Source organism: Oncorhynchus keta, chromosome 33, assembly GCF_023373465.1.
Source record: "Oncorhynchus keta strain PuntledgeMale-10-30-2019 chromosome 33, Oket_V2, whole genome shotgun sequence".
NCBI classification, from domain to species: domain Eukaryota; kingdom Metazoa; phylum Chordata; class Actinopteri; order Salmoniformes; family Salmonidae; genus Oncorhynchus; species Oncorhynchus keta.
In genome coordinates, this window is record NC_068453.1 from 12,406,122 (window position 1) to 12,430,249 (window position 24,128).

Sequence of the window (24,128 nt, forward strand, 5' to 3'; positions counted from 1 at the left end):
CCTTGTCACAACACAACTGATTGGCTCAAACACTTTAAGGAAAGAAATTCCACAAATTCACTTTTAACAAGGCAAACCTGTTAATTGAAATGAATTCCAGGCTGACTACTGAAGAATCTCAAAACTCAAATATATTTTGATTTGTTTAACACCTTTTTGGTTACTACATTATTTGATATGTGTGTTATTATATAGTTTTGATGTCTTCACTATTATTCTACAATGTAGAAAATAGTACAAATAAAGAAAAACCCTTGAATGAGTAGGTGTGTCCAAGCTTTTAATTGGTACAATATATACAGTTGAATTCAGAATTTTACATACAGTTACGTTGGAGTCATTAAAACTCGTTTTTCAACCACTTTTTTCAACCACATTTCTTGTTAACAAACTATAGTTTTAGCAAGTTGGTTAGGACATCTACTTTGTGCATGACACAAGTCATTTTTCCAACAGTGGTTTACAGACAGATTATTTCAATTATAATTCACTGTAGCACAATTCCAGTGGGTCAGAAGTTCGCATACACCAAGATGACTGTTCCTTTAAACAGCTTGGAAAATTCCAGAAAATTATGTCATGGCTTTAGAAGCTTCTGCTAGGCTAACTGACATAGTCAATTGGAGGTGTACCTGTGGATGTAGTTCAAGGCCTACCTTTAAACTCAGCGCCTCTTTGCTTGACATTATGGGAAAATCAAAAGAAATCAGACCTCAGAAAAACAATTTTAGACCTCCACAAGTCTGGTTCTTCTTTGGGAGCAATTTCCAAACGCTTGAAGCTCCCACGTTAATTTGTACAAACAATAGTACGCATGTATAAACACCATGGGACCACGCAGCCGTCATACCGCTCAGGAAGGAGAAAAGTGCAAATCAATCCCAGAACAACAGCAAAGAACCTTGTGAAGATGCTGGAAGAAACCGGTACAAAAGTATCTATATCCACAGTAAAACGAGTCCTATATCGACATAACCCGAAAGGCCGCTTAGCAAGGAAGAAGCCACTGCTCCAAAACCGCCATAAAAAAAACAGACGACAGTTTGCAACTGTACATGGGGACAAAGAGCGTACTTTTTGGAGAAATGTCCTCTGGTCCGATGATACAAAAATATAACTGTTTGTCCATAATGACCATTGTTATGTTTGGAGGAAAAAGGGGAGGCTTGCAATCCGAAGAACAGGCAGCATCATGTTGTGGGGGTGCTTTGCTGCAGGAGGGACTGGTGCACTTCACAAACAGATGGAATCATGAGGATGGAAAATTATATGGATATATTGAAGCAACATCTCAAGACATCAGTCAGGAAGTTAAAGCTTGGTCACAAATGGGTCTTCAAATGGACAATGTTAAGGATACTTGGATACCCAAGGATACTTCCAAAGTTGTGGCAAAATGGCTTAAGGACAACAAAGTCAAAGGTATTGGAGTGGCCATCACAAAGCCCTGAACCCAATTCTATTGACAATTTGTGGGCAGAACTGAAAAGGCGTGTGTGAGCAAGGAGGCCTACAAACCTGACTCAGTTACACCAGCTCTGTCAGGAGGAATGGGCCAAAATTCATCCAATTTATTGTGGGAAGCTTGTGGAAGGCTACCCAAAACGTTTGACCCAAGTTAAACAATTTAAAGGCAATGCTACCAAATAATAATTGGGTGTATATAAACTTTGAACCCACTGGGAATGTGATGAAAAAAAATAAAAGCTGAAATAAATCATTCTCTCTACTATTATTCTGACATTTCACATTCTTAAAATAAAGTGGTGATCCTAACTGACCTCTGACAGGGAATTTTTACGAGGATTAAATGTCAGGAATTGTGAAAAACTGTGTTTAAATGTATTTGGCTAAGGTGTATGTAAACTTCTGAATTGATAGATATATATATATATACACAGTTGAAGTCAGAAGTTTACATACACCTTAGCCAAATACATTGCTTGAGCGCGATGAGCCAAGTAAAGCCCCCTGGCCAAACCCTCCCCTAACCCAGACGACGCTGGGCCAAACCCTCCCCTAACCCGGACGACGCTGGGCCAAACCCTCCCCTAACCCAGACGACGCTGGGCCAAACCCTCCTCTAACCCAGACGACGCTGGGCCAAACCCTCCCCTAACCCAGACGACGCTGGGCCAAACCCTCCCCTAACACCAGACGACGCTGGGCCAAACCCTCCCCTAACCCGGACGACGCTGGGCCAAAGCCTCCCCTAACCCGGACGACGCTGGGCCAAAGCCTCCCCTAACCCAGACAACGCTGGGCCAAACCCTCCCCTAACCCAGACGACGCTGGGCCAAAGCCTCCCCTAACCCAGACGACGCTGGGCCAAAGCCTCCCCTAACCCGGACGACGCTGGGCCAAAGCCTCCCCTAACCCAGACAACGCTGGGCCAAACCCTCCCCTAACCCAGACGACGCTGGGCCAAAGCCTCCCCTAACCCAGACGACGCTGGTCCAATTGTGCGCCGCCCTATGGGACTACCAGTCATGGCCGGTTGTGACACAGCCTGGGATTGAAACTGGGTCTGTAGTGACGCCTCAAGCCCTGCAATGCAGTGCCTTAGACTGCTGCACCACTTGGGAGACCTCACAAGGTGTATTTTTATCTGTTTTTTAAATCTAATTCTACTGCTTGCATCAGTTACCTGATGTGGAATAGAGTTCCATGTAGACATGGCTATATGTAGTAATGTGCGCCTCCCATAGTCTGTTCTGGACTTGGGGACTGTGAAGAATGTCTTGTGGGGTATGCATTCAACATGTCAATACCTCTCACAAATACAAGTAATGATCGCTCCTCCACTTTGAGCCAGGAGAAATTTACATGAATATTATTAATGTTAGCTTTCTGTGTACATTCAAGGGCCAGCCGTGCTGCCCTGTTCTGAGCCAATTGCAATTTTATTATGTCACTTTTTGTGGCACCTGACCACACGACTGAAGACTAGTCCAGGTGCGACAAAACTAGGGCCTGTAGGACCTGACCTGTTGATAGTGCTGTTAAGAATGTAGACCTGCGCTTTATTATGGACAAACTTCTCCCAATCCTTGCTACTGTTGTATCACTATGTTTTGACAGTTTACAATTCAGGGTTACTCCAAGCAGTTTAGTCAACTCAACTTGCTTATTTCCCACATTGTAATAAATACAAGATTTTGCTGGGGTTTGAGGGTTTAGTGAATGATTTGTCCCAAATACAAAGCTTTTAGTAAAAATATATTATTCCTTGCCACCCACTCTGAAAGGAACTGCATCTCTTTGTTAAGTGTTGCAGTCATTTCAGTCGTTGTTGTCGCTGACGTGCTTAGTGTTGAGTCATCCGCATACATAGACACACAGGCTTTACTCAAAGTCGTTAGTAAAGATTGAAAAATCAGCAGCAGACTATGATCGACAATGTCAAAAGCCGCACTGAAGTCTAACAAAACAACCCCCCAAATCTTTTTATCATCAATTTCTCTCAGTCAATCATCAGTCATTTGTGTAAGTGCTGTGCTTGTTGAATGTCCTTCCCTATAAGTGTCCTGAATATCTGTTGTCAATTTGTTTACTGTAAAATAGCATTGTATCTGGTCAAACACCATTTTGTCCAAAGGTTTACTAAGGGTTGGTAATAGGCTGATTGGTCAGCTATTTGAGCCAGTAAAGGGGGCTTTATTATTCTTAGGTAGCGGAATGACTTCAGCTTCCCTCCAGGCCTAAGGGCACACACTTTCTAGTATGCTTAAAAAAACATGGCAAATAGGTGTGGCAATATCGTCCACAATTATCCTCAGTAATTTTCCATCCAAGTTGTCAGACCCCGGTGCCTTGTCATTGTTGATTGACAACAATACTTTTTTCACCTCTTCCACACTTGTCTTTCATAATTTGGTCAGATATAATTGGATGTGTTGCGTCAGCGTTTGTTGCTGGCATGTCATGCCTAAGTTTGCTAATCTTGCCAATGAAAAAAATCATTAAAGTAGTTGGCAAAATCAATATTTTGTGATGAATGAGCCATCTGATTCAATGAATAATGGAGCTGAGTTTCCCGAAAATGTAATTTAAGTTGCTCCAAAGTTTTTTTACTATCATTCTTTATGTAATTTATCTTTGTTTCATAGTGTAGTTCCTTCTTTTTATTCAGTTTAGTAACATGATTTCTTAATTTGCAATACGTTTGCCAATCGGTTGTGCAGCCAGACTTAGTTGACATTCTGGTCACTGGTCGCCATAGCAACACCCAACTAAGCACACACTCCAGCAGGTATATTTCACTGGTCATCCCCAAAGCCAATTCCTTATTTGGCCGCCTTTCCATCCAGTTTTCTGCTGCCAATGACTGGAACTAATTGCAAAAATCACTGAAGCTGGAGACTCATATCTCCCTCTCTAACTTTAAGCACCAGCTGTCAGAGCAGCTCACAGATCACTGCACCTGTATATAGCCTATCTGTAAATAGCCCACCCAACTACCTCATCCCCATATTGTAATATTTTTTTTTTCTCCTTTGCACCCCAGTATCTCTACTTGCACATCATATTCTGCACATCTATCACTCCAGTGTTAATGCTAAATTGTCATTATTTCACCACTATGGCCTATTTATTGCCCAGTATATAGATTTTTCTATTGTTATTGACTGTACGTTTGTTTATCCCATGTGTAACTCTGTGTTGTTTGTGTCACACTACTTTGCCTTATCTTGGCCAGGTCGCAGTTGTAAATGAGAACTTGTTCTCAACTGGTCTATCTGGTTGAGAACTAGTTGAGAACTGGTTGAGAACTAAAATCAAATAAATTAAAATAAAATTCCTTTTGCCTCATCCCTCCCAACCACACAATTTTTCAAATCCTCAACAATCAACAGGGATTAAATCGTTTTTACAGTCATTTTCTTAATGGGTGCATGCTTATTAGTGACTGAAATAAGCAATTTCATAAATGTGTCAAAGTGCAGCGTTTGTTTGCTCCTCATTACACACCAGAGACACACCAGAGACCAACAAATATTCTGTACATCAATAACATAGGAATCACTACAAAACGTATTGTATGACCTCTTATACAGTCCCAGCCTTAAGAACTTTGGTTTTCCTAGATATGGCTATTATATTGTGATCACTACATCCTATGGATCTGGATACTGCTTTCAAGCTAATTTCTGCAGCATTAGTAAAGATGTGATCAATACTTGATGATTTAATTCCTGTGCTGTTTGTAACTACCCTGGTAGGTTGACCTACCCTGGTAGATGCCTGCACTGGTTACAGTTTGAAGCTTTTTCCTGAGTGGGCAGCTTGATGAAAGCCAGTCAATATTTGAAATCACACAGAAAATATACCTCTGTTGATATCACATACTTTATCAAGCATTTCACACATATTACCCAGATACCGACTGTTAGCACTTGGTGGTCCATAGCAGCTTCCCACCAGAATGTGCTTTAGGTGAGGCAGATGAACCTGTAGCCATATTACTTCAACAGTATTTAACATGAGATCCTCTCTAAGCTTTACAGGAATGTGTTTCTGAATATAAACAGCACCACCTCCAACATTAGCATTTCTGTATTTTCTGTTGGTGTTATAACCGTGTATTGCTACCACGGTATCAAAGGTATTATCTAAGTGCGCTTCAGAGATAGTCAAAATATGAATGTCATCTGCTACAAGCAAATTATTTGATTTCAGGAACTTTTTTTCTTTTTCTCAAGTTACATACGTTAACGTGGGCAATTTTGAGCACGTTTCTTCTGGGATGCTTAATTGTTTTCATTGCTTTAATGGGAAGCTTAGCAGCAGCAGATGTGCTCATGTTATTTATGTTAGTGCAGGGTGAGCTGCTCACAGTGGACTTCCTCCTAGGACACACCACCTCAGTGTTAATAGTATAAATCTGGTTCATAGGCCCATGATTACTGCATACAATAACTGTAGGATCAGCAGAGGCATTCAGGGCAGTTAGAGGGACATAAATGAGGTTATTTACATTGTGTCTTCCAACGCTGGTATAATGTACATTTGCTGAAGCATTATGACAACTCAGTCACAATGGTAGGGATTAACTGAGCTGGACATGGGTCACTGATAAGTCATTGTCTCAACCCAGCCTTATAATGCTGTGAAAGGATCATGAAACCCAAATGACTTGGGTGGATCCCATCCTCCTTATAAAATGTGTTTTGTTTTCAAAAAGGTATAGAAATGGTCAACAAAAGTTACCCCCATTCAGCTGCAATAATCACGTAGCCAGAAGAGAAAGAATCCTGCTAAAGTGTTCAATGCCATGATTCAGAGAGGGCACAGGGCCAGATATGATTGTCTAGCAGAGAGTCAATCAGCTCTTTAAAATCCAGTTTCAATCCTTCCGAGCTGCCCTTCATAATGTCATTAAAACCCACATGGACGACGATACAATCGATTTCCATGTCCTGACTTAGTACATTCGGGAGCAGCTTAGTAATGTAATTTACTAGAGCTCCAGGACAGGACATTGTTTTTGCACCAGGTACACTCAAAGTTCTTACCATAGAGCTGCCCAAAATCACAGTAGGCGAGAAGGACAAGGAAATCAACCCAATTCCACGGGTCACAGGATTTGGAGAACCCTTTATGGATGGCCGAGAGGCAGGATAACTTGAGCCCGTTGCTCCCGGCGCAGGCCTCCGACAGATGGAGAAGCCCCACTCGATCCAGTTTCTGACATAGGCTGGCGACCTGCGTGATCAAGGAAGCCACCTCAAGCCTAAAATCCTCGGCAAGCAAACAATTACCGCACTGGAATGCTGAGTTATCCAGTTTGTCCCGAAACAAAGCGCAGTAGATACAGCTCCCACATATGTGAAGAGCTGGATGACGGAGGGCTCCTAGGGTTGCAGGGTTTACTTCTAGTCCTCTATATAATCAAGAGTGAGAGCCAGGGTGGAGAGATTGTCTCAACACATTTTTTATTTCTTAATGTTCAGGTCAACTCTACCTTTTGAAGACTACATTAGTAGGCAGGAGGAACCACTCAGACACTGTGTGGTTGTGTCCCAAATGACACCCTATTCCCTATATATTAGTGCACTATTTTTGACCAGAGCCCTATGGGTCACTAGCCCAGGCACTAGCCTCCTCAGTAACCCTCCTCATCCGAGAAGCCGAGCAGCTCACTTGATGATGACCATCAGGGAAATTCTGAATGAACACTGACGACAATGGGCTGAGAGAGACATTCTCTGACCGGTCTGTACTATTCTACCCCCCTCTATTCTCCTGTACTCTTCTCCTCGTCCCCTCTCATCTCCTCTCTTTACGCCCACTGACACACAGGGCTGCCACTTAGCCACAGAACAGGGTTTGACTGATGGACAATTGGTTGTTGTGGTGACCTACCAGCTGCTCAGACTTGACGCAGAAGAGCTGGACGGTCTTGGCAGCGCTCTTGACCACCGCCAGAGTCAGACTTGTGTCTACCGACGCCACGTTCAGCTCGCTGTGGAGGACACACACATAATAATATGACATGTAGGACATCGGAAAGATTATTTATCTCATGAATGTGTTTACTTACAATATACATTGATGGTTAATTATTTTCCTGGTTTAAACAAAGTTCTACATTTCGGGAACATGCCCAGAGACCAGATTCTCTGTCTATTTACACGTCTCACACACACTGATCTAGACCCACAGCGAGCGCACAGTGGACTCGTCTGTGCCGCTGGAGCGAGATAAAGACATCAGCAGTGACAGGCACGGCCACCCTCTCTTCCAACTCTCTCTCTCCCTTGCCCTCTCTCTTTTCTCTCACACTGATGAAATGGGGAAGAGGTAGAGAAACCCAAACAAACAGCAGCCTGTAGGGCCGTCAAGGGACAAGGTTGGATATGGGGTTGCGCACACACACACACACACACACACATACACATACACATACACATACACACACACACACACACACACACACTTCTCCAGCAGCGCTCCAAACATTGGTTCATCTGGCCAGTCATTTATGCACCATAATTCACCAGACAGGGCGCCTATTGATTAATGGTGCTCTCTCGTTAACTGAAAGGTCGCTAAATGAGAATAATGACAATGACGACGAGTGATTTTTCACACACGAGCAAATGTGCATTCAATGTTTGTTCTCCATCTCATCACCCTCTCCTCTGACTTATCCCTCAGTGTCAACCAGCCGATTCATCCATCTCTTCCCACCCGTCACTTCTCCGTCTGGGCTTCTTCACACTACCTCCTTCCATCCTCCTCGCTCACTTTATCCGTCTGTGCAGTTCTCCTTCAGCTTGTTAGTGGACCTTCTGTCCTTTCTTCACACACACACACCTCTTCCCCCTCCATCCCCCTCTCTCTTCAGTGTCCTACCACAGCAACAGGCACCTTGAGTAACAGAGGTAATTTGGCCCACAGCAGCGCCCGTAATTACAAGGTTAAACACTGAGAGACAACACAAAACACACAGGCTGACAGCTCTACATCAGAGAGCAAACAGAGAGATGGAGAGAGAAAGAGGGTATGGGGGTAGAGAGAGACTGGCAAAGCAAGGAAATGAAAGAGAGGTAGAGAGTGGGACAGAGTGAGGGACCCAAGAGAGAAAAGAGTACTAGAGAGAGGGAGAGAGAGATTTAATGAAGTCAGGGAGATAACCTGGCTCTCATGTACTCTTGGTTAATCAACACTGACTCTGCTTGACTGAGTGCCAGAGGGAAAACCAGCGGGGCCAGGCGCTGTAGCGTAGCCTGAGTACGCAGGGACATGATCTCCTACTGGGAAACAGGGAGCAGCAAGGGCCCCTGGCTGGGCCTGGAGCTCCACACCTTTGGGTTAATGTGTGACTCATATCAGGCTCCAGCAGTTATAGACAGACGCTAGAGTGGACAGGAGCCATTTCCACCTGTCTGGTCACCTAGCCATACCAACGCAATTTAAACAAACACTCAGGTTGTTGCATCTGCCACAAATATAGCTGCTTTTTCCAGACACCTAAGATTACCCAGTAGAGAGGGTCTCGGTCCCAAATGGCACCCTATTCTAAAAATCTTGGTTGACAGAGTCGTCCGTTCTTTTGACCAATCGATTGTTCAACATTTTTAAACGTGTATTTTTCCACATATTAAATCAAATAAAATCCAACGTTATTAGTCACATGCGCCAAATCCAACAGGTGTAGACATTACAGTGAAATGCTGAATCCAACAGGTGTCGACATTACAGTGAAATGCTGAATCCAACAGGTGTAGACATTACAGTGAAATGCTGAATCCAACAGGTGTAGACATTACAGTGAAATGCTGAATCCAACAGGTGTAGACATTACAGTGAAATGCTTACTTTACAAGCCTTTAACCAACAAGTTAAGGGCAGTTAAGAAAATAGAGTTAAGAAAATATTTACTAAATAAACTAGAGTAAAAAAACAAGAGTAACAAAATAACAATAATGAGGCTACATACAGGCCTTTACCGGTACCGAGTCAATGTGCGGGAGTACAGGTTAGTTGAGGTAATTTGTACATGTAGGCAGGATAGATAATAAACAGCAAGTAGCAGCAGTGTAAAAACAAAGGGGGGGGGGGGTCAATGCAAATAGTCCGGGTGGCCATTTTATTAAACAGCAGTCTTATGGCTTGGGGTAGAAGCTGTTAAGGAGCCTTTCGGAACTAGACTTGGTGCTCCGGAGAACAGTCGGGGGCAGCAGGGTAGCCTAGTGGTTAGAGCGTTGGACTAGTAACCGAAAGGTTGCAAGTTCGAATCCCCGAGCTGACAAGGTACAAATCTGTCGTTCTGCCCCTGAACAGGCAGTTAACCCACTGTTCCTAGGCTGTCATTGAAAATAAGAATTTGTTCTTAACTGACTAAAATAAAAAGTCTATGACTGGAGTCTTAGATTATTTTTTGGGCCTTCCTCTGACACCGCCTCGTACAGTATATAAGTCCTGAATAGCTTGGCCCCAGTGATGTACTGGGCCGTACACACTACCGTCACTACCGTCTGCCTTACGGTCGGATGCCGAGCAGTTGCATACCTGGTGGTGATGCAACCGGTCAGGATGCTCTCGAAGCTGCAGAACTGTTTGAGTATCTGGGGACCCATGCCAAATCTTTTCAGTCTCCTGAGGGGGTAAAGGTGTTGTCATGCCCTCTTCACGACTGTCTTGTTGTGGTTGGACCATTCTAGTTTGTTGGTGATGTGGACACAAAGAGACATGAAACTATCGACCCGCTCCACTACAGCCTCATCGATGTGAATTGGGGCGTGTTCAGCCCGATTTTTCCTGTAGTCCACGATCATCTTCCTTATCTTGCTCACGTTGAGGGAGAGGTTGTTGTCCTGGCACCACACTGCCAGGTGTCTGAACTCCTCCCTTTAGGCTGTCTCATCTTTGTCGGTGATCAGGCCTACCACCGGTGTGTCGTCAGTAAACTTAACGATGGTGTTGGAGTCGTGCTTGGCCACACAGTCGTGGGTGAACAGGGAATACAGGAGGGGACTAAGCACGCACCCTTGAGGGGCCCTCGTTTTGAGGATCAGCATGGCAGATGTTGTTGCCTACCCTTACCACCCGTGGGTGACCCATCAGGAAGTCCAGGATCCAGTTGCAGAGGGAGGTGTTTGGTCCCAGGGCCCTTAGCTTAGTGATGAGTTTGTGGGCACTATGGTGTTGAACACTGAGCTGTAGTCAATGAACGGCATTCTCACATAGATTCTCACACACTATGTTTGAATAAAATCAACTATACTAAAATCAGGATACTTTGCCTGATGCTTTAAGCACTGCAATTAAATATCAAGACACAAATTACTAAAGAGGGAACAAGAGATCAATATAGCTTAACGAGAAGAAAAATACCTGTCCCCGACCCTCTTCCTCCCACTGCCAGCTGACGTTCGCAGATTCTGCCATTAGGTTCCTGAAGTTGCCGGTGGTCGGCAACCTTTTCCATTTTGAGTGCCAAGTCATCGTACCATTTCTACTGATCCGCGTGCCAGTTATGATTATCATATGCACATTTTCGTGGGTTACATTTAATTTCTGATAAAGTCTTCCTATCTCAAAGTCAATGTCATGTGGTTCATCAAAATTATATCTAAATGAAAATGATACAAATCCAAAAGTAACTTCTATTGCCAAAGTGTATATAGCCTACATATAAAAACATTGCAGCCTGCAGGTAGACCACATCCTGTTAAAAATAAATATCCTATTAATCACATTGGCTATGCATGGCCTGTCTTGCAAGGAACTTGAAACATTGTATCAGCTACTAACTTGGATCCAGCCTGAAGCTCACACTAGCAAACTTGCAACGTTGCATAAAGTATGTGAACTCTTGAGAGACAGACATAGCTGTAGGATATTTGCATAAGAAGTAATAAGGTAGGTATTTTTTATGACATTTCCACCGGATCAAGCGGTGCATGACATTTTTTTCCCCTTTCATGCAGAGTGTTTATCGAAAGAGAGAGAGTACGTTTTTGGAACTGTTGTCATTCTCAATGGATGTAAAAACAGACTTTGTTTACTTGCTTTTTGAGTCGAAGAAAAAAATGCATTTGAGAAGCTCCACAGTGATGATGAGTTAAGACAATCAGAAATAGTATCAGATTCACAAATGGGTACATTTATAAGCCTACATTTGCGCGCAGGCCAGGTAGCCTAGTTCTATGCGTAATCTGGTGTGTGTGAGCACTCCAAACAAAAGACAATTAACAACTTGTAAATGGAATGAAATAAACCCAAACTTTTCCTCACAAGTGTATCCTAGGTTGTGCACTCCTACAATGACAATGGTAAAACTGCAATATTAAGAATATTTCAAATCCATCAATAGAAATAACCGTAACAAAACAAACATTGTAGATTAGAAATGATAGGAATTAGCGGTAAATGTACTCCTGGTGATACTGGTGTGGCATCCCGGCAGCCTCTGCAATGGATTAGTCAACTCAGACAGGCATCTCATGTGCCATACATGCCACTGTTCGACCAGTCGCCTAAATTAGGTCAGCCCTACCCTATTCCCTTATTTAGTGCACTACTTTTGACCAGGGCGATGGGAGGGTGAGTCTGGTCTAGCAGGATTCGAGAAAACTCTGATGTTGACGTTCCTTTATCAATCGTTTTCTTCAACTGTCCTTCAATCGTTCTCTGTTTTCTCCACTACAAAGCCCTGTCTCTCCTCAGCGAGGTGCTATATAGCTTTCTCTGGTCAGATAGCTACTGTCCTCCATGTCTGCACTCAAATACTTCTTATACACTCACACTGGAGGCCTTTGGAAAGGTTTATCTTTCTCCCTTCTTTCACTATTTCTGGCACTCCGCCCACACACACACACACACACACACACACTCCTCCGAGCACTCTAAAATATAGCAGGTTTAATGGACGTTTACTTTCTGCTCCATCCATGCATACTAATCAGTGTGCTGGCTGTGACCGGTTCTGTGGCCTGTTTTAATTGCTAGTGGTCTCCCGTGTTTAAATTCTCCTACAGCTTTAGTACAGATGGAGCAGAATATAAAGAGACTTTACATTCTGAGAGTAACCACGCATCACGGAATGTGTGTGGGTGAGTGTGTATGAGAATCTTCATACTGAAATTATTTCTGACAATCACAGCAAGCTGGGTACAATCCCACACTAGTCGAGTCGAGTGAGTGAGTGAGTGAGTGAGTGAGTGAGTGAGTGAGTGAGTGAGTGAGTGAGTGAGTGAGACAGTCAGTCAGTCAGTCAGTCAGTCAGTCAGTCAGTCAGTCAGTCAGTCAGTCAGTCAGTCAGTCAGTCAGTCAGTCAGTCTGTCTGTCTGTCTGTCTGTCTGTCTGTCTGTCTGTCTGTCAGAGAGAGAGACTCATCCCAAACCATTCGATCACTGTGAGTAGGATGTGAAGAGGCAGACTGCATACTGTAACAAGTTAGCTGAGAGAGAGAGAGACATGGAGAGAGGGGTATAAAAAAAAGAGATAGAGAGAAAGAAGGAGAAAGGGGCGAGAGAGTAGTCTAGTCTCTAATGTTTCGGAAGATTACATAAACCTTAGCCAAATACATTTAAACTACAATTAATCCTAGTAAAAATTCCCTGTCTTAGTTCAGTTAGGATCACCTATTTATTTTAAGAATGTGAAATGTCAGAATAATAGTAGAGAATGATTGATTTCAGCTTTTATTTCTTTCATCACATTCCCAGTGGGTCAGAAGTTACAATACACTCAATTAGTATTTAGAAGCATTGCCTTTAAATTGTTTAACTTGGGTCAAACGTTTTGGGTAGCCTTCCATAAGCTTCCCACAATAAGTTGGGTTGATTTTGGCCCATTCCTCCTGACAGAGCTGGTGTAACGGAGTCAGGTTTGTAGGCCTCCTTGCTCGCACACACTTTTTCAGTTCTGCCAACACATTTTATATAGGATTGAGGTCAGGGCTTTGTGATGGCCACTCCAATACCTTGATTTTGTTGTCCTTAAGCCATTTTGCTACAACTTTGGAAGTATGCTTGGGGTCATTGTCCATGTGGAAGACCAATTTGCGACCAAGCTTTAACTTCCTGACTGATATCTTGAGATGTTGCTTCAATATATCTACATAATTTCCATCCTCATGATGCCATCTATTTTGTGAAGTGCACCAGTCGCTTTTGCAGCAAAGCACCCCCACAACATGATGCTGCCACCACAGTGCTTCATGGTTGGGATGGTGTTCTTCGGCTTGCAAGCCTCTCCCTTTTCCCTCCAAACATAAAGAAGGTCATTATAGCCAAACAGTTCTATTTTTGTTTCATCAGACCAGAGGACTGAAAGTATGCTCTTTGTCCCCATGTACAGTTCCAAACCGTAGTCTGGCTTTTTTATGGTAGTAGTGGAGCTGTGGCTTCTTCCTTGCTGAGCAGCCTTTCAGGTTATGTCGATATAGGACTTGTTTTACTGTGGATATAGATACTTTTGTACCTGTTTCATCCAGCATCTTCACAAAGTCATTTGCTGTTGTTCTGGGGTTGATTTACACTTTTCGCACCAAAGTACGTTCATCTCTAGGAGACAGAACGCGTCTCCTTCCTGAGCGGTATGACGGCTGCATGGTCCCATGGTGTTTATACTTGCGTACTATTGTTTGTACAGATTTATGTGGTACCTTCAGGTGTTTGGAAATTGCTCTCAAGGATGAACCAGATTTGTGGAGGTCTACAATTGTTGTGGAGGCCTTGAAATACATCCACAGGTACAATTGACTCAAATTATGTCAATTAGCCTAATCAGATGCTTCTAAAGCCATGACATAATTTTCTGGAATTGTCCAAGCTGTTTAAAGGCACAGTCAACTTAGTGTATGTAAACTTCTGACCCACTGGAATTGTGATACAGTGAATTATAAGTGAAATAATCTGTCTGTAAACAATTGTTGGAAAAATGACTTGTGTCGTGCACAAAGTAGATGTCCTAACCGACTTGACAAACCTATAGTTAGTTAACAAGACATTTGTGGAGTGGTTGAAAAATGAGTTTTAATGACTCCAACCTAAGTGTATGTATACTTCCCGACTTCAACTGTATGTTCACTTCAGACTAACTTGTAGTCGTGTTTGGCATGTGTGAAGAGGTCCTGGTTGTCTGTCTCTGTGGTGGGCAGGTCCATGGCGGTGTCCAGCCCTGCGTTGCTCGAAATCACCCCCTGGATGCTGGAGCTGTACTGCAGCAGCCGACGCCGCAGGTCGTTATAAAGACAGAGAAGCTTTTAGGGTACTCTCCCTCTAATGCCTGCTTGAGGAAGGATGAGGCTGGATAGAGAAAGAGACGGCGAGAGAGAGAGAGAGAGAGGGGGGGTGAGAAGGAGGTCACAAAAAGAGAAGATTGAGAAGGAGGACGAGCAGGAGAGTGGAGCTGTAAAATGTCACCTTCTGTGTTTTAATGACTGCAAAGGTAAACATCTGCTTTGATGCACACTAACAGTCTTTCTGCTCCCGTGAACCAGAAACATCACATTATCCCAGAGTACCAGACTAGAGCATGGATGAAGGAATGAAACAGAAACATCACATTATCCCCGAGTACCAGACTAGAGCATGGATGAAGTGATGAGACTGAAACAGAAACATCACATTATCCCCGAGTACCAGACTAGAGCATGGATGAAGGGATGAGACTGAAACAGAAACATCACATTATCCTCGAGTACCAGACTAGAGCATGGATGAAGGGATGAGACTGAAACAGAAACATCACATTATCCCCGAGTACCAGACTAGAGCATGGATGAAGGGATGAGACTGAAACAGAAACATCACATTATCCCCGAGTACCAGACTAGAGCATGGATGAAGGGATGAGACAAACAGAAACATCACATTATCCCCGAGTACCAGACTAGAACATGGATGAAGGGATGAGACTGAAACAGAAACATCACACTATCCCCGAGTACCAGACTAGAGCATGGATGAAGGGATGAGACAAACAGAAACATCACATTATCCCCGAGTACCAGACTAGAACATGGATGAAGGGATGAGACTGAAACAAAAACATCACACTATCCCCGAGTACCAGACTAGAACATGGATGAAGGGATGAGACTGAAACAGAAACATCACATTATCCACGAGTACCAGACTAGAGCATGGATGAAGGGATGAGACTGAAACAGAAAGACTATCCTGCTTAAAAGAACAGAAAATAAACGGTGACATTTTCCTGCTCATTATTATGTTAATCCCCTGACTTTGCGAGTGATTAGTTGCTCGTTAAGGGATGATATGCAGATTGTTTTAATGTAGATTGATTTGGTGAATGCATAATATAGCGTTTTATAATGATTCATACAGGTTTGAACTGAAGTACTTTCAGGCTCTAATGAGGTCTGGAGGGAGCAGCGCAGGCAGGAGGAGAAAGGATAATGTGCATAGATAGCATTCATATACACTACTCTAATTCATATCCTCGTATACAGGAGGAGAAAGGATAATGTATAACAGCATTTGACATTCAGTATATTTATTCTAATTCTCATATTTCCATATGCTAATAGAACCATAGGTTATATTTCACCATAAGAGAAAGAATAAAGAGAAAAAAAATATTGAAATATTTGGAGGGGTGGGGGCCACTGGCACAGAGACAGACGGAGGAAGGATAGAGCCAGGGAGACAAAGACAGAGAGAGAGGGAGGAAAAAGAGATATACTGGGCCTGTGCGGATGAACTCCATATTGACCAGTGAGAGTGAATGAGGAGCATCATTACCAGGTGATAACACTGAACTGTGTTAAAGCAGGGATCAATAGACACCGATCCGTCCAAGGCAGGCTGCTGTGGGCTTTACGAACTGGTAAAGACACACACAATGATTAGTGCAACGGTGACTGGATCATAGCTCGACTGCTCTCTTTCTTTACCCTGCCAAGGGAGCACTTTGTACAGGTTGTGTTGCACACATTTTCCCTTCATATCTTTTTCATGACATCTGCTATCAGTCAATGTTCTCGAGTCTCTCACCACCAGGGAATTAGATGCAGAACTCGGCAGGAGAAAAGACAACGGCGTCTATAAGAGTTTTTAGAAACAGTTCCATATGCAATCAAAAGATCCTATAGGTAGGCAGCCCACAGGTCGCAGTGTGAAAATAGAGTTAACAGCACCACAGGAGCCAAACGCACCGCTCTTTTACTCACCTCTACATCTACTGACATTTATCCCTTCTGCTGAAATGGCACACTTACTGTAAGATAAGGAGGGGGCGGAAACGTTTCTCCGCAGTGTGTGTGGAGGGATGCTGTTGGGTTGTATCTCCACCTTATATAAGGCAGGGCCCATGGCAGGGTATAAATTAAAGGTGTGTGTGCGAGTGTGTGTGTTTATAGACCCTGTCCTGTCTGAAAGGGGGGTATATATCATCAGAGAGGTGTAATCATACCCCGCAGTGGTTGGGACGGGACAGGGACGGGCGTTTAGGCTTTATAGGAGAAGGGAAGAGTGATGGCCCCACCGTCTGTGCTGTACCACTGATACACTCACACAAACGCACGGAAATGCAGGTACAGCATTACTTGCAGGCGACGTGGCCTGAAAGAGAAAAGATGAAGAGAAATGTATGAGGGAGAGAGAGAGAGAGACTCAGAGAGAGAGAGTAAGCACACACACTGCTATTAGGGTGCATCAGCGTTACTCTGAAACAGACATGACTATGTAGCCTCACCAGCCGTTGCTCTCTGCAACTCCACTGAGAGAGTGTGTGTGACAACACTCCAAAACGTGTAGAGGATATCAGGCTGGCCATCCTGCAGTGAGAAGAGAGAAACGGGGGCCTCCCGGGTGGCGCAGTCGTTAAGGGCGCTGTACTGCAGCGCCAGCTGTGCCACCAGAGACTCTGGGTTCGCGCCCAGGCTCTGTCGCAACCGGCCGCGACCGGGAGGTCCGTGGGGCGACGCACAATTGGCCCAGCATCATCCGGGTTAGGGAGGGCTTGGCCGGTAGGGATATCCTTGACTCATCGCGCACCAGCGACTCCTGTGGCGGGCCGGGCGCAGTGCACGCTAACCAAGGTTGCCAGGTGCACAGTGTTAAGCAGTGCGGCTTGGTTGGGTTGTGTATCAGAGGACGCATGACTTTTAACCTTCGTCTCTCCCGAGCCCGTATGGGAGTTGTAGCGATGAGAGAAGATACCATGAAATTGGGGAGAAAAAGGGGTAAAAAATAATAATAATAAATAATAAAAGAGAAGAGAGACACACACACAGGGCTGTGATGAGTGCAGTCTGCACCCCACAGGCAGAAGGGCAGTAACATCATTATCTACCAGTGTGATCCTGGTAGATAATGCTGCACACATTTATCACACTGCAAATCAGCTAGAACACCACCCCCACCCCACACACAAGTGCGCGTCCACCATGCTGTGCCATAACTGTCGCCGTGGAAAACAATGACAACTCATCACCATGGTTACAAGTTATAGCTGGGCGTCTTAGGAGGTTAGTGCACTAATGAGTGTCCACTCCTCTGATGCAGAGTTAGTACACACATGAGATCAGACAAATTCCGTCTCCTTGCTTGACATCCTGATTACAGATTGATGTGTCTTTTGGCTCTGTTTAATAGATCTGTATTTCCTCATGCTGTTTGTCTGTAGAGCTGAGCTAGCCCTACACTCATACTAATGACCTGCTCTGATCTGGTCCTAAGATGACAGGAGAAAAAGTGTGTACAGTGGAACAGGACATGGTGATGATGGTGGTGATGATCTAATGGTGATGATGATTTTGATGATCTTAATGATGATGATGATCTTAATGATCTTAATGATGATGATGATCTTAATGATGACGGTATGATGATCTTAATGGTCATGATGATGGTGTGATTTTAATGATGATGATGGTGATAATCTTAATGATGATGATGCTGCTGGTTATGGTGAGGATGACTGTGTTGATGAAGACGGTGATTATCTTAATGATGATTATGAAGATGATGATGATCTTAGTGGTGATGATGATGGTGATGATCTTAATGGTGGTGATGGTGATGATCTTAATGGTGATGATGGTGATGATCTTAATGGTGATGATAATGGTGATGATCTTAATGGTGATGATGATGGTGATGATCTTAATGGTGATTATTATGATCTTAATGGTGATGATGACGGTGATGATCTTAATGGTGATGATGATGGTGATGATCTTAATGGTGATTATTATGATAATATAATAATAATAATAATAATATATGCCATTTAGCAGACGCTTTTATCCAAAGCGACTTACAGTCATGTGTGCATACATTCTACGTATGGGTGGTCCCGGGAATCGAACCCACTACCCTGGCGTTACAAGCGCCATGCTCTACCAACTGAGCTACAGAAGGACCATGATCTTAATGGTGATGATCTTAATGTTGATGATGATGGTGATGATCTTAATGGTGATGATGATGGCGAGGATCTTAATGTTGACGATGGTGATGATATTAATGGTAATGATGATCTTAATGGTGATGATGATGGTTCTGATCTTAATGGTGATGATGATGTTGATGGTTATGATGATCTTAATGGTGGTGATGGTATTGATAATGATGGTGTGATGGTATTGATGATGACTGTGTGATGATCCTAATGGTGGTGGTGATAGTGGTGATGATGGTATTGATGTTGATGGTATTGTCGATGATATTAATGGTGATGATGATCTTAATGGTGGTGATGGTGGTGACGGTGTGATCTTAATGATGATGGTGATGATCTTAATGGTGATGATGCTGCTGTTTCTGGTGATGATGAATGACTGTGTTGATGAAGATGGTGATGATCTTAATGGTGATGATGACGGTGGGGATGATCTTAATGGTGATGATGACAGTGTGATGATTTTAATGGTGATGATGGTGATGATCTTAATGGCGATGATCTTATTGGTGATGGTGATGATGATAACGGTGTGATGATCTTAATGGTGATGATGGTGAGGATCTTAATGGCGATGATCTTAATGTGATGATGGTGATTATCTTAATGTGATGATGGTGATGATCTTAATGGTGATGATCTTAATGGGGATGATGATGATGATGATGATCTTACTGGTGGTAATGATGATCTTAATGGTGATGATGCTGGTGATGATCTTAATGGTGATGATGCTGCTGGTTATGGTGATGCTGATAATGACTGTGATGTTGAAGATGGTGATGATCATAATGGTGATGACGAAGATGGTGATGATTTTAATGGTGATTATGAAGATGGTGATGATCTTAATGGCGATGATGACGGTGGGGATGATCTTAATGGTGATGATGACAGTGTGATGATTTTAATGGTGATGATGGTGATGATGTTAATGGTGATGATCTTAATGTGATGATGGTGATGATCTTAATGGTGATGATCTTAATGGTGATGATCTTAATGGTGAAGATGATGATCTTACTGGTGGTGATGATGATGATCTTAATGGTGATGATGAAAATGGTGATGATGACGGTGGTGATGATCTTAATGGTGATCTTAATGTTGGTGATGAAGATGGTGATGATGATCTTAATGGTGATGATGGTGATGATCTTAAAGGTGATGATCTTAATGGTGATGATGGTTATGATCTTAATGGTGATGATGGTGATGATCTTAATGGTGATTATTATGATCTTAATGGTGATGATCTTAATGTTGATGATGATGGTGATGATCTTAATATTGATGATGATGGCAAGGATCTTAATGATGATGATGGTGATGATATTAATGGTATTGATGATCTTAATGGTGATGATGATGGTTCTGATCTTAATGGTGATGATGATGTTGATGGTTATGATGATCTTAATGGTGGTGATGGTATTGATAATGATGATGTGATGGTATTGATGATGACTGTGTGATGATCCTAATGGTGGTGGTGATAGTGGTGATGATGGTATTGATGTTGATGGTATTGACGATGATATTAATGGTGATGATGATCTTAATGGTGGTGATGGTGGTGACGGTGTGATCTTAATGATGATGGTGATGATCTTAATGGTGATGATGCTGCTGTTTCTGGTGATGATGACTGTGTTGATGAAGATGGTGATGATCTTAATGGTGATGATGACGGTGGGGATGATCTTAATGGTGATGATGACAGTGTGATGATTTTAATGGTGATGATGACAGTGTGATGATTTTAATGGTGATGATGGTGATGATCTTAATGGCGATGATCTTATTGGTGATGGTGATGATGATAACGGTGTGATGATCTTAATGGTGATGATGGTGAGGATCTTAATGGTGATGATCTTAATGTGATGATGGTGATCATCTTAATGGTGATGATCTTAATGTGATGATGGTGATTATCTTAATGTGATGATGGTGATGATCTTAATGGTGATGATCTTAATGGGGATGATGATGATGATCTTACTGGTGGTAATGATGATCTTAATGGTGATGATGCTGGTGATGATCTTAATGGTGATGATGCTGCTGGTTATGGTGATGCTGATAATGACTGTGATGTTGAAGATGGTGATGATCATAATGGTGATGACGGAGATGGTGATGATTTTAATGGTGATTATGAAGATGGTGATGATCTTAATGTGATGATGATGATCTTAATGATGATGATGATGGTGTTGATCTTAATGGCGATGATCTTAATGGTGATGATGATCTTACTGGTGGTAATGATGATCTTAATGGTGATGATGCTGGTGATGATCTTAATGGTGATGATCTTAATGGTGATGATCTTAATGTGATGATGGTGATGATCTTAATGGTGATGATCTTCATGGGGATGATGATGATCTTAATGATGATGATGATGGTGATGATCTTAATGGCGATGATCTTAATGGTGATGATGATGATGATCTTACTGGTGGTAATGATGATCTTAATGGTGATGATGCTGGTGATGATCTTAATGGTGATTACCTTAATGGTGATGCTGGTGGTGATGATCTTAATGGTGATGATGCTGCTGGTTATGGTGATGCAGATAATGACTGTGATGATGAATATGGTGATGATCATAATGGTGATGAAGATGGTGAAGGTGACGGTGGCAATGCTCTTAATGTTGATGATAATGATGATGATCTTAATGTGATGATGGTGATGATCTTAATGGTGATTATCTTAATGGTGTTGATCTTGATGGTGATCTTAATAGTGATGATCTTAATGGTGATGGTAATGATGATGATCTTAATGGTGATTATCTTAATGGTGATGATGATTATCTTGATGGTGATCTTAATAGTGGGGATCTTAATGGTGATGATCTTAATGATGATGATGATGATGTTGATGATCTTAATGGCGATGATGATCTTAATGGTTATGATGATGATCTTAATGGTGATGATGGTGATGATCTTAATGGCGGTGATGGTATTGATGTTGATGGTATTTATGATGATGATGATGATGATGATGATGATGATGATGATGATGATGATGATATTAATGGTGATGATGACAGCTGTGTGAGATGTGCTTCATTTCTAGGTAAACTGCCCCAGAGCCTAAAGACTGGATGATTTCCGCTTATCTTACAGAAACTAAAGTAAACTAGGCCTACTCTGCTTCATGTTCTACATAGTGTACTGTCCTGTGGCCTAACACAAAAAGGACACACACACACAGTCGATCAATGCTAACCTGATAATATTAAACCAACACAAAATAGACTACACTATGTCCATGTCCTCCTTCTGAACTTACACAAACAGGCATGTACACGCACCACACACACACACACACACACACACACACACACACACACACACACACACACACACACACACACACACACACACACACACACACACACACACACACACACACACACACACACACACACACACACACACAGAACTAGACCTTAATTGGAGCAAGCTGATAATAGGTTGACTGCTCCCCTGAATAGAAAAGGCCAATTATAGGACTGTGGACTTTTATAAAGAATAAAGAGAGATGGAGAGACAGATAGAGAGAGAGAGGCGGAGAGATCATGACAACGGACGGAACGAGAGGGGGACAGAAACAGAGTGAAAGGGAGGAAGGGAGAGAAAGAGAGGGATGGAGCAAATTAAAAGGGTCCATGCTCCTCTAAGAAAGAAAATTGGCACAGCAGAATCTCTTTCAGCTTGTATTAGAGAACTTAAGTCCCTGCATGCTGTTCTGCTTAACAGCCCAGCATTCTGCTGATGCCAGCAGAGTCAATAAAGCCTGGGCAGGTCTCTTCCAGGACAGGCCCAGGTAATGGACCGATCAGTATGGAGAGAGGGGAATGGGAGAGGGAGGGGATGGGAAAGAGGTTGGCAGGGGAAGGCAAAAGAGAAGAGAAGGATATTGCCAAGAGTAGATGAATAGATGTTGTGGAAGGGTGTGCTGATGACAGTCCAGGGGCAAGGACACACAGGCCTTTTACGAGGACATGACGTCTCACCTTAATGATCTCATTGATGAAGCAGACGTGAGTGACAGGGTCTCTCTTCTTCATTAGGACCTTCTGGAGGTGTTGCACCTAAACACAGAGAGATTACAGGTTAACTCTGTACTCCCTGACTAGGTACATTACTCTACTTCAGCAGGTAAAAGTGCACCTTTGCTTGGGTAAAGTATCTGTAAAGGTAAAGGCATACCTGTCCACAAGCGAGCACTGATCTGGTCCATGAGTTTCTCTAGGTTGGTCCAGAGAGCAGCTCGGAACGCTGCCGTGTTACCTGGGGCTCTGCCGGGCGCACCTGACACACACAAACAAAACTACACGGGTTAAAAAGTTACACAAGACACGAGTACCTAAACTGAAACACAACTTTCCTCAACCCCTAACGCTCACTCAGTCACCCACCACCTACCTCTGTTGTCAGCGGACTGGGTGAGTCCCTTGATATCCAAGGCGGTGGTGACGTTTGTCCTGTATGGTGGTCCGGTAGCCCTCCACCACCAACACTGATCGTCTCCCTCAGACTGCCCAGGTTACGGAACACCTGGAGGGACGTGCCCACCTGGGTCGGGTTCTACATGGGGACAGAGAGGAGACCGTCTCAGTCAGTCAACCCCAACACTGTCTAGTCTGAGACAGTCAGCCTCGGAGCACAGTGGAGTCCAATCAACCAACTAAATACACTTCAGACAGTTCTAGTAACCGGACAGACACACAGAATGGAGTGTACCTCACACTCTAGAATAACACAGAGTGAAACACACGTACAGACTGACACACACACACCTCCAAGCTCAGACGATTGATGTCACCATACGCAAGGGAGGGGCTGGTCCCCAAAAATGTGTCATTTTCAACAATTCTCCTCAGCTAACGGAAAAAAGATCAGGATACGCAAGTACTCTGACATTTTTGGGTGTGCGTCCGAGTGTGAATATGTGTGTGGGTGTGTGTGAGTAATTACTAACAGGGTTTGATAGCAGCTCTTATTAAGGAACCGGCACTCAGGACTAATCAGAGCTTTGTTCACTATCATCCAGAAACCGCTCACACCTTCCCTCCCCCCTCTCTCCAACCCCCCCCCAGTCTCTCCTTCCCCGCTCTCCTCGCTGTTGCACACGTGAAACTGAGATTGAGGTCAGACCCCAATCTTCTAGCTCCCTCCCTCTCCACCTCATTTCTCCGGCCTAACGAGTTCTTG

General features: G+C 43.3%; 1 pseudogene; it reads right to left on the reverse strand.

Moving 5' to 3' along the window:
* Positions 1-23,837, reverse strand: part of LOC118366236 (conserved oligomeric Golgi complex subunit 5-like) — a 45,590-nt pseudogene extending 21,753 nt beyond the window's left edge.
* Positions 23,838-24,128: the final 291 nt, after the last annotated feature.